We start from the raw sequence: 11,196 nt of genomic DNA on the forward strand, positions 1-11,196 counted from the left end.
TTGGGTACTAAATATTCTGTAATCTTCCTTTATTTTCAGCCATTTTCAAATTCTTTCATCTGTTATCTTTCGTCTGATTTTTTTTCAAATCGGGCACATTATTTCTTTACACATTTCTATATCAATTCATCCCGAGTGATGAAAATTGCCATGTATGAAAATTTGTTGTTTTACGCTGTGAGTCTCGAAAACTGCTCACAAGAGAACGCACTTTGTGCATGCACACTCATCTCACTTCTTCGCATCTAACTTATTGTGCTGCACTCAACCCAGGTGAGGTGATGGGGTACCCGGCAGGAATAATTCCTTGAATGCTCTGAGCGCTGGAAGGCAGCTCGAGCTAAAGCGGGGGTAATGATATTAGTGTGCCTCGTAATAATTTTTATATAGATGGCGCTATACAAACCTATTATTATACCAACTTTTGACTGTTTAGAGAGAATAATTAGACCAAGTGAGAATATACCTAATGCCATTTCACCCAACAATATTATATTGTATGACCATTGCTCAATTGATATTCAATATGTTGCTATTGGTACGGTCATTGTAGGATTAGAGCAAATGGCAAATTACCTACAAATATGTGTAAACCGGTGAGCACTAAATTCTCTAATACCGGTACTTAGAAATTGTGTGTAGTAATTTGCATCCGTAGGGATATTATTTACTCTTCAATAGGATATACTTTTGCATATAAGTCAATTTATCGTGTGAAGATGCTGCATCATACAGATTGTGTAGACCTGTGCTATTCATTTAACCAATGTATAAAGAGGGAATTACTAAGAGCTTTAAAGATATGTACATTAGTTCATTGATTTTTTTTCTTAAGCATGGCACCATGTGAAGTTCAATAACCCCTTCGACAATGTACTTACTGTGTTTTAGATCTGTTAAATACATGTAATTGCCATGTGATTACTACAGTACATTTAAGTGCTTTTTGTAGTACAATATTTTTAGAGCTGTATTTTCTGTAATTTCAGTCACCTTCACGTCCAAAATTATTATTGCTTTCCATAATATTGCAAATTTACATGCTAAAATCTTAGGGGAGGGGGGCTAATTTTTGCAATATTGCCAAATTCCGAATAATGTATAATGGGGCTATTGGTGCACATGGAAACAAAACCTGCATTATGGCAAACGGTGAATATGCTAAATATTGTCACAAAATTGCAAGAATATGTATTCCTCATAATATTGACTATAGAATTGAAATACTAGTACCTGCCTAAAGTTGTATAATTGATTTCTTCAAATATTGGAGATGTTCAGATTATGAAATTTGTTTTTATTTATTTGATTTCAACAAAACACTTTCACGAGCTATATAATTGTGAATTTGAGAAACCCAGCCCCCCTCCCACCCCATAAGAAAAAGGGGAGTTGCCAAACTGGTGACACAACATTTGCTCCCGCAATATCTGCTCTGGTCTTTATATCTCAGAGGGCATAGGGTTAGAGTTAGGATTGTTATGGAGTTTTGGTTTAGAATAATGCAAACATGAGGATTTGGCTTTATTTAGTTTTGGAGGTTACCCTTATGCTTGGCTTAACGTGCAGATTTTTCATAGGAGCAATTGTTGCCGTAGCAAATATGGAACCGCCATACTGGTATCCCACTGTACCCCTTTGTCTGTGGTGTTGTGTTACATTGTGCCCCTTCATTAGTTCTATGGTTAAAGGGATGGTCCGGGATGAAAATATTTATCTCTTAATACATAGAGTGGACTTCACTGAGCAAAATGCCGAAAATTTCATCAAAATCGGATAACAAAATAATGAAGTTATTGAAGTTTAAAGTTTAGCAATATTTTGTGAAAACAGTCGTCATGAATATTCATTAGGTGGGCTGATGATGTCACATCTCCACTTTCCGTTTTCTTATGTTATTACATAAAATCATATTTTTTTCATTTCATACTTGTGTGAATAATATGTCTCCCTTATAATGAAATAAGTTGCAGCAATAAATATCTAACGCACTAAATCAGTTGTCAATCCAATCTTTCTATTTCTTGGAGGAAAAAATTTGAATAAACCTAATTTCATATAATAAAATACAAAAGGACCAGTGGGGATGTGACATCATCAGCCCACCTAATGAATATTCATGACTGTTTTCACAAAATATTGCTAAACTTTAAAATTCAATAACTTTGTTATCCGATTTTGATGAAATTTTCGGCATTTTGCTCAGTGAATTCTACTCTATCTATTAAGCTATAAATACTTTCAGCCCGGACCATCCCTTTAATTAACCATATTATCATCGCCTCATGTAGTTTCCTTAATAAACAGTTGTATTGTGATCAATGTGCTATATGTTAAGCATACAGATTATATGTCTTATCTTGTAAATAACCATTGTAAATCACAATTTTGATACAAAATGGAGTAGGTTTTTTTGTGAGTGTTCTCCTTTTCATTAATATATTATAGATTGTATAGATTTTGGAATGTGTAATCATTGGAAATTACAGAGATTTTTAAAGAAGTTATTACTGTCTGATAATTCAATGTAATGGAGAGGATTTTTTAGCCCATTTTTTGAGCTGTAAAGTATACAGTTGATTGTTGTATCGCCCCTTTCTACATCTGTAATATACAGACAGGTATAGGTATATCATTAAACACTTTTCTGACTTGTAAACAATTTTGGATGTGTCGTGATTCAGTTGGAGTGTGATCTTGGACATGTGCTTATTTTACTGAAGTGATTTTTATTCTAAATTTAAAAGAACTTATGAAAATAGAACTGTCACGCACATTTATCAGTGTATAAGTGGGCTGATATGTCTAATACCATGAAAATAATATGCACTATGCCTGCCAAGAAGATGTTTGAAGTGGTAAAGTGTTACTGTATATTCCATGAATGGAAGTGCTGTGGGATATGGGTGCAGTGAAGGTGAACAATTTTGGTATCCAGACCTAAATTTAAAACAGGACATTTTAATGAGCACTTTTTGTTTCAATCATGAACAGAATGTGTTAAACAATAAAAGCTCGAAGTTTGAACCACTGGTGGATCCAGGGGGGCAAAGCCGGCCCATGCCCACCCCCCCCCCCCCTTTGAGAGGCACAATTAAAATTAGTAATGTAAAAAAAAAAACGGGATGCTTACTGTTTTTTAGTTCTTTTGTTTCACATAAGTGACTCCCCCGCCCCCCCCCCCCAAAAAAAAAAAAAAATAAATAAATAAATAAACAAACTTTTTATTATGCTGGTAATTAACATTCAGACGTACATTAAAAATAAATAAATAAATGAAAACATATTGGCCCCTCTTTAATTAAATCCTTAATCCGTCCCAACTATGCTTTATTTATTTCTTTATTTTTAATTTTTTGAATAAGTCTGCTTAAAGTTAGCAAGAATACCATAGGCTGGGGATCGAACCCAGGACTTTGTTAAAAGCTCCCTGGTCAGGCGCCTAGACCACTCGGCCACTGTTTGGTCGCTATCGCGATATCGCTGCAGAGCTCGCCGACCCACGTGGTCAGCAAAGGTAACGCGGAAGTGCACTGCTGCTGGTAAACTGATCCAGGCAGGCGCATAGCCCCTCGATTCCACCGGAGCTCCGGGCTTGACGACCAATTATTTTACTCGAGCTATGCGCTAGCGCGTATAGCTAGAGTAACGACGCGGGGATTCGCATTTAGTCTATGTTTTAGACGAGGACAAACTGTCGAGCTATTGATCAAGGGTTGTTCCGTGTGTTTACTTGATATATTTACTAATACTATGGCAGCTAACGATAGCGGTGAACCTGATACCAAGAAACCAAGGGTCGATGTGAGGTGAGAATATGTAAATAGCGATTTAAATAAATCAATTCTAAATCTAATGTTCTTCTGGCAGTGGCAAGTGTACTGTGAGAGAACATTACGGTACTCTGTCGGCTGAGTAGCCTACTACTAGACTCTAGATCTAGATCACTTGCAGCTCTAGAATCTAGACCTAATTTTCACACAATATAAACTGCGGCAAGAAAAAAAAATGGAAAGGTTTAAAATAATACAGTCAGCATGGTCGGTGTTTCCACTCTTTCCGAAATTCAGGAAATTTTGACTTTTTCCAGGCCAGGAAAGGTTGGGAAATGAAAAAATTCTACAAAAATATTATATGAAAGTTCTAGGAATTAGGATATTCAGCAGTAGAGCCAGAGCCCGCAGAGGCGCACGGCCAATATGGGAGACTCTCTCCAATGTGGGAGATAATCTCCCATGTTAGACTTAGAGACTTGCTTTGCAAAAGAAACAACAAAACTCAAAAGCATAATTTTTTCCACCCAAAATTTTGTGTCACTGGGGTCAGTACCTCAGCCTCTCAGGCGATGTCAACGTTCTCGCCAGTGTAGAACACACGCGTCGCATGCGACACACGTAAATTCCACAAGCTCTATGTGCGTCACGTGCAAAACGCGAGCGACACAGGCAAAAAAATAAATTAAAAAAAATCATAAAAAGTGGGGAAAAGTCATCGGAAATAATTGTTGCATCATTCATCATCAATCCTCAAAAGTAAAGGATGTTTCAGAATCATTTCGGCAACAGACAAACTACGATGTTATTATTGATGACCGGAAAATATCCATGCGTAGAAACTGGCGCATTTCCACTTCCAGCCGGCCGGCGAGCCAGCCAGCCAAGCCTGAGCAGCCACACTAGCGTTGCCAGCGCGCCTAGCTGAGCCGGCGGACATGCATGCTACAATGTATGTTAGAACTGAATTGTCCGCGGTGCGACTCGGGTCCGCCGTTTTCCGATAGTTTTCAAGAAATTTTTATCATAAAATGAACTGTTCCTCATAATTTTCCCGCTAATTACTTTCTAAGTAATATTCTTAACGTTCATTCTCAATTTCTCATGTCATCTGCTGTCATGTCACAAGTTACTCACAATGAGTGTTGGCTATCCCCGGTGGCTAGCTTGCTGGAAATGGGGCTTAGGGCGACACGTGTGTGCATGATTTTGTCAAAGGAGAAAAACGAGATCCCGGGCGCGGGAGCGAGATGTAAAGTTAATGTTATTTGTTTGACGGCTAATTGCTTGTTTTTAACGTTTATTTTTAATTCTTTCATCTAAAACAGACTATAATTTCTTGTATTGTTTTTTACATGTGTGTACAGTTTCTTCTATTGATTAATAATCTAGGGGCGGGGGGGGGGGGGTTGGCATGAGACCGCATGATCGACACATCGATTAGAAATATCTAAAAATATATTTTTAGGTATTTCTAATCGATTTGTCATGCCAATGTGTATTTGGAAAATCTCTTTTTTATGTTGATATTTGACACTGGAAAAAATCAATATGTTGAATTTATTGTAGAAGTTTTTATTCTTAATGCATATTATAATCATCATCAATGTTATATATAATTATGTATTGGAAGATGTCTGACATTGTGTTTTATTATAACACTAAAGGGAAAAAATGGTGTTAAATTTATGAGTTGTCAAGGTATTTATCAATTTGTAAAGACATCAAGCTTCTATTTCTTATATGTATTTTATTTTGTATATGAACTGAAGTTGTCAAATAAAAACTACCATACAAAAAAACAACTCCCCCGCCCCTAGATCCTGCATCGTACAGATCAGAAATATCCCTAAGACTTTGCAACATCTTTCTAAAGGGAATTTGAATTGCAAAATGATGAAAATGGTCAAAAACACTTTTTCGAAGTATCAATTTTCTTTAAAAAATAAACATGGTAGAAATAAACGATAAGTGATTTTGCAATTTCCAAATTTTCCCATCTGAAAACACGTTCATGATACGTAGGTTTCATTTTCAAGTGACCAAACATTAAAGGGGGAGTTCACCCTGACAAAAAGTTTATAATACAGATAGGAGAAAAAAAATGATAAATACTGGTGAAAGTTTGAGGAAAATCCATCAAAGATTTAAAAAGTTATTAGAATATGTATTATTATTCTTTATTTGTAAAGTCGCTGATTAAAAAATAAATCAATGAAATGTCCATCACCACCCAAGGCAATTGCTCGCGTGGCTCATGTTTTAAAAAGTGGCTGCCCAAATGAGTCCCAAGAGAAACGATTTTTATCTCATGTTTACCTGATTTAATGGTTCAGCAAATCTCGACAGATTATCTCAATATGTTGTCGAGTGTCTTGATGACAGACTTGGCCCAGCTTGGTCATCCAAGGTATTACGTAATGTACCTTATGTCGAAGGAGGTATCACTTGCTTTGGCTGTGAGCTTCATTTTGGTTTTCGAAGAATGATTTTATATCATAAATCATGTCGTTATCACATCAAAACTCTTTACAAATATATTATGAATCATCAACATTTTTATTAAAGACTATCATTTATATCCCGGTTTATACCTCCCTATCAAGCCGAGACGCTTCACAATCCAAGTGATCTGTTTAGTGATATGTTTGTGAATTCTGTTCTATTTTATTTACATTTCCGCTGTTGTCAGAATAAATTTGTCATTTATATTTCTTAGAGATTTCATATAGCGAAAGGTATATAAATATATTTTAACTCGTTAGGACCTCAAAAACAATTTTAAAACATTCCCAGATCGATCATTCATTAATCTGAGATGTTTGTGACTTCTATTTTGTCTTATTTTCTTTTTCGCCGTTGTAAGAAATTTAAGAATAATGCGTGATTTATATTACTTCTCGGAGAACGGGAGTCCGTAACGAAAGGTATATATTAAAAATATTTTAACTCATTAACACTTCAAAACAATGTTAAAATGTCCTGATATATCGTTCATTAATCTGACTTCTATTCTGTTTTATAATCCTTTCCACCGTTGTCAGAATAGTGCATTTCTTAGAGAGGTCATAGCGAAAGGTATATAAATTTATTTCAACTCGTTAGGACCTCAAAAACAATTAAAAAATATTCCCAAATCGATCGTTCATTAATCTGAGATGTTTATGACTTTTATTTTGTTTTATTTTCTTTTCCGCCGTTGAAAGAAATTTAAGAATAATGCGTGATTTATATTTCTTCTCGGAGAACGGGAGTCCGTAACGAAAGGTATATCAAATATATTTTAACTCATTAACACCTCAAAACAATGTTAAAAATGTCCTGATATATCGTTAATTAATCTGAGATGTTTGTGACTTCTATTCTGTTTTATAGTCCTTTCCAACGTTGTCACTTGTCAGAATAGTGCATTTCTTAGAGAGTTCATAGCGAAAGGTATATAAATATATTTCAACTCGTTGGGACCTCAAAAACAATTTTGAAACATTCCCAAATTGATCGTTCATTAATCTGAAATGTTTATGACTTCTATTTTGTTTTATTTTCTCTTCCGCCGTTGTAAGAAATTTAAGAATAATGCGTGATTTATATTTCTTCTCGGAGAGCGGGAGTCCGTAACGAAAGGTATATTAAAAATATTTTAACTCATTAACACTTCAAAACAATGTTAAAATGTCCTGATATATCGTTCATTAATCTGACTTCTATTCTGTTTTATAATCCTTTCCACCGTTGTCAGAATAGTGCATTTCTTAGAGAGGTCATAGCGAAAGGTATATAAATTTATTTCAACTCGTTAGGACCTCAAAAACAATTTTGAAACATTCCCAAATCGATAGTTCATTAATCTGAGATGTTTATGACTTCTATTTTGTTTTATTTTCTCTTCCGCCGTTGTAAGAAATTTAAGAATAATGCGTGATTTATATTTCTTCTCGGAGAGCGGGAGTCCGTAACGAAAGGTATATTAAAAATATTTAACTCATTAACACCTCAAAACAATGTTAAAAATGTCCTGATATATTGTTAATTAATCTGAGATGTTTGTGACTTCTATTCTGTTTTATAGTCCTTTCCAACGTTGTCACTTGTCAGAATAGTGCATTTCTTAGAGAGTTCATAGCGAAAGGTATATAAATATATTTCAACTCGTTGGGACCTCAAAAACAATTTTGAAACATTCCCAAATTGATCGTTCATTAATCTGAAATGTTTATGACTTCTATTTTGTTTTATTTTCTCTTCCGCCGTTGTAAGAAATTTAAGAATAATGCGTGATTTATATTTCTTCTCGGAGAGCGGGAGTCCGTAACGAAAGGTATATTAAAAATATTTTAACTCATTAACACTTCAAAACAATGTTAAAATGTCCTGATATATCGTTCATTAATCTGACTTCTATTCTGTTTTATAATCCTTTCCACCGTTGTCAGAATAGTGCATTTCTTAGAGAGGTCAAAGCGAAAGGTATATAAATTTATTTCAACTCGTTAGGACCTCAAAAACAATTTAAAAACATTCCCAAATCGATCGTTCATTAATCTGAGATGTTTATGACTTTTATTTTGTTTTATTTTCTTTTCCGCCGTTGTAAGAAATTTAAGAATAATGCGTGATTTATATTTCTTCTCGGAGAACGGGAGTCCGTAACGAAAGGTATATCAAATATATTTTAACTCATTAACACCGCAAAACAATGTTAAAAATGTCCTGATATATCGTTAATTAATCTGAGATGTTTGTGACTTCTATTCTGTTTTATAATCCTTCCCGCCGTTGTCAAAATAGTGCATCATTAATATTTCTTAGAGAGGTCATAGTGAAAGGTATATAAATATATTTCATTTCGTTAGGACCTCAAAAACAATTTTAAAACATTCCCAAATCGATCGCTCATTAATCTGAGATGTTTGTGACTTCTATTTTGTTTTATTTTCTTTTCCGCCGTTGTAAGAAATTTACGAATAATGCGTGATATATATTTCTTCTCGGAGAACGGGAGTCCATAACGAAAGGTATATGAAATATATTTTAACTCATTAACACCTCAAAACAGTTTAAAACATATCCAGACAAAAAAAGACCCCTAAATTTTGAAATAAAAATAACAACTTAACATTCCAATATTTTCGCCGATATCAGTTTTAGGTTGGTGTCCGCCGCCGATTAAAACAGCATTACATCATCTATTGAACTTCGCGGATCGGCAATGAAACTTGACTTTGGATCGGATCAAAGCGCAGCGCATGTGAAAATCAAAACATCACGTGCAAATTTGGCCACCGCCGAATCGGCGGGTTTCCGACACGCGTAAGAAAAATCCTGGCGAGAACGCTGGGCGATGTTCGTGCAGGCTCCACTCCACTTCACTACCGCTAGGCGCTACACTACGCTCTACCTACCCGAACATCGGGACAGTGAACTAGATCGGATATTCCGAGTCATAAGGTGGGATGGCAATCATGGTTATCGTACATATTTTTTAAAAAATATATAACGAGGGATATGAATGACTTAATATCTTACTCTACATCCGTATTTCACTCCGTGTCCATCCTCCGGTTATCCTCAAAATTGGTGATTTTGGGCCAGTATCTTTTTCCTCACACGCATAATTTTCACGGCCGATTTCAAAACATCGCATGCGATCGGTCGCTGATCGCATGCGATGTTTTGAAATCGGCCGTGAAAATTATGCGTCTATTTAAAGAATTATTTACCACCAGACATAGCTTAAAATTTTCTGCTCGTGATCCACGCTCGCATTTCGTAATTTTGATTCTATTTTTATTAAAAGAGGGTGTAACAAAAAATGTTTAATTCCTGAAAATTAAGTCTCAATTTTTTTTTTTGGTCAATCGGACCAAATTTTTTAGGCTCACCGTATTCATGGTATTGCCCGATTTTTTTTTAAAATAAAAATTGAAAATTCCAGGATATGTTGCTATGCTACATGTACTAGTAGTGGTCAGAGATCTCGGCTGCAGTTCAATTCCATTGAGGTGGGTTCCAATCTCGACCATTAAAAGTAACGGAACAAAAGCAAGGTTTCGAGAGTGTAACCAGAAAGTCTCGCTCTCAACCTTTTACCTTGATTTACCTTGATGTTGGGCATTAAGTATAGAAGATTTATTTGCCCCTCTGCATCTTCTTTGAACTTGTCCTCAGTTGAACTCAACAATTTTACAATGTATGTGTGGGTTTGGACGAGTTATGAGAATTCTGTGTCGGGGTCGAAACAATTAAACTTGGTTTTTCAGGCCTTCTCTAGATTTGATTTGAATGCATTTATACTGCGCTTACTATTTACAACCTCAGTAGGCAAATTATTCCATAGCATGAGTTGATTACTTGTTGCGAGAAGTCCCATTGCCCGAGTGTTGAGTGTTCTCTTTTAACTTGATTAGTTTTCGAGAATGACCTCTTGTCCAAGGTTGAGTGTCAAGTTTGAAGAAGTTTGTACAGTCCAATTCATCTATGCCCTGAATAATCTTAAATGTTTGGATGATTGGATCATATCAGCTCTATTTCTTTTGTAGGATAACGTTGGTAGATTTAATTTCTTCAGTCGTTCCATGTAGCTTAAGTTCTTTAGATTAGGAATCAGTTAAGTTGCTCTAGCTCTACGTTGGATCTTTTCCAGTTTTATGATGTCTTTCTTAAGATAGGGGCATGCCATACACACTACTGCAGTATTCCAAAGATGGTCGTATGATTGACTTGTAAAGTTGTTGTTTTATTGTTTTTTTGAGGAGTACATATGGAATTCTAACTAAGTTCTTAAATATAACTTTTATTACTTGATTCATGTGATTGGCATCACCTGTGTCTGCTTCTCTTCATTTTTACAAGGGGGATTGGGGTGGGGCTGGTGGTAATTAAGCCAATAAATGATGTGGTTTGTTATTAAGTGTAAAAAAAAGTTACACATTTCAAAAAAATTTAATATTAGGTTTAAATTTGATTAGACTCGAGGCAAGGCATGCAACTTGTCGCAAGTACTTATTTCACTGTAATTACACAGTGCTAGCATTAATGACAGTTTTTCACTGCTAATTCTAGTCTTGCTTTACAGACAAAATGAGCATGCACGCATTTAGAGAGGTGACAATCATGCAAAGCAATTTTGGCTAAGCCTGAATAAGATAACTAACGTTAAATAGATAGGAGAGAGTGAGACTCCGACTAAGGGGTCAAAATGAGTGAGTTAATAGAAATCCATTGAAATGAAACAGAATTTTAGAGTAAGAAAGGACAAAATGAGTGAGTCTCGTCACAATGATTGAGAGTTACAGATCTCAGAGTCTCAGCCTTGCAAGGCTCCTGTACCTGTCACTTAAATTAGGTTTTAATACCGGGGCAAACATTGACTATAATAAATCAATTGGTAAACAGAAAGTATTTAGTTACTGCCAGAAGCTTG

Source organism: Lytechinus pictus, chromosome 18 (genome assembly GCF_037042905.1).
Source record: "Lytechinus pictus isolate F3 Inbred chromosome 18, Lp3.0, whole genome shotgun sequence".
NCBI lineage: Eukaryota > Metazoa > Echinodermata > Echinoidea > Temnopleuroida > Toxopneustidae > Lytechinus > Lytechinus pictus.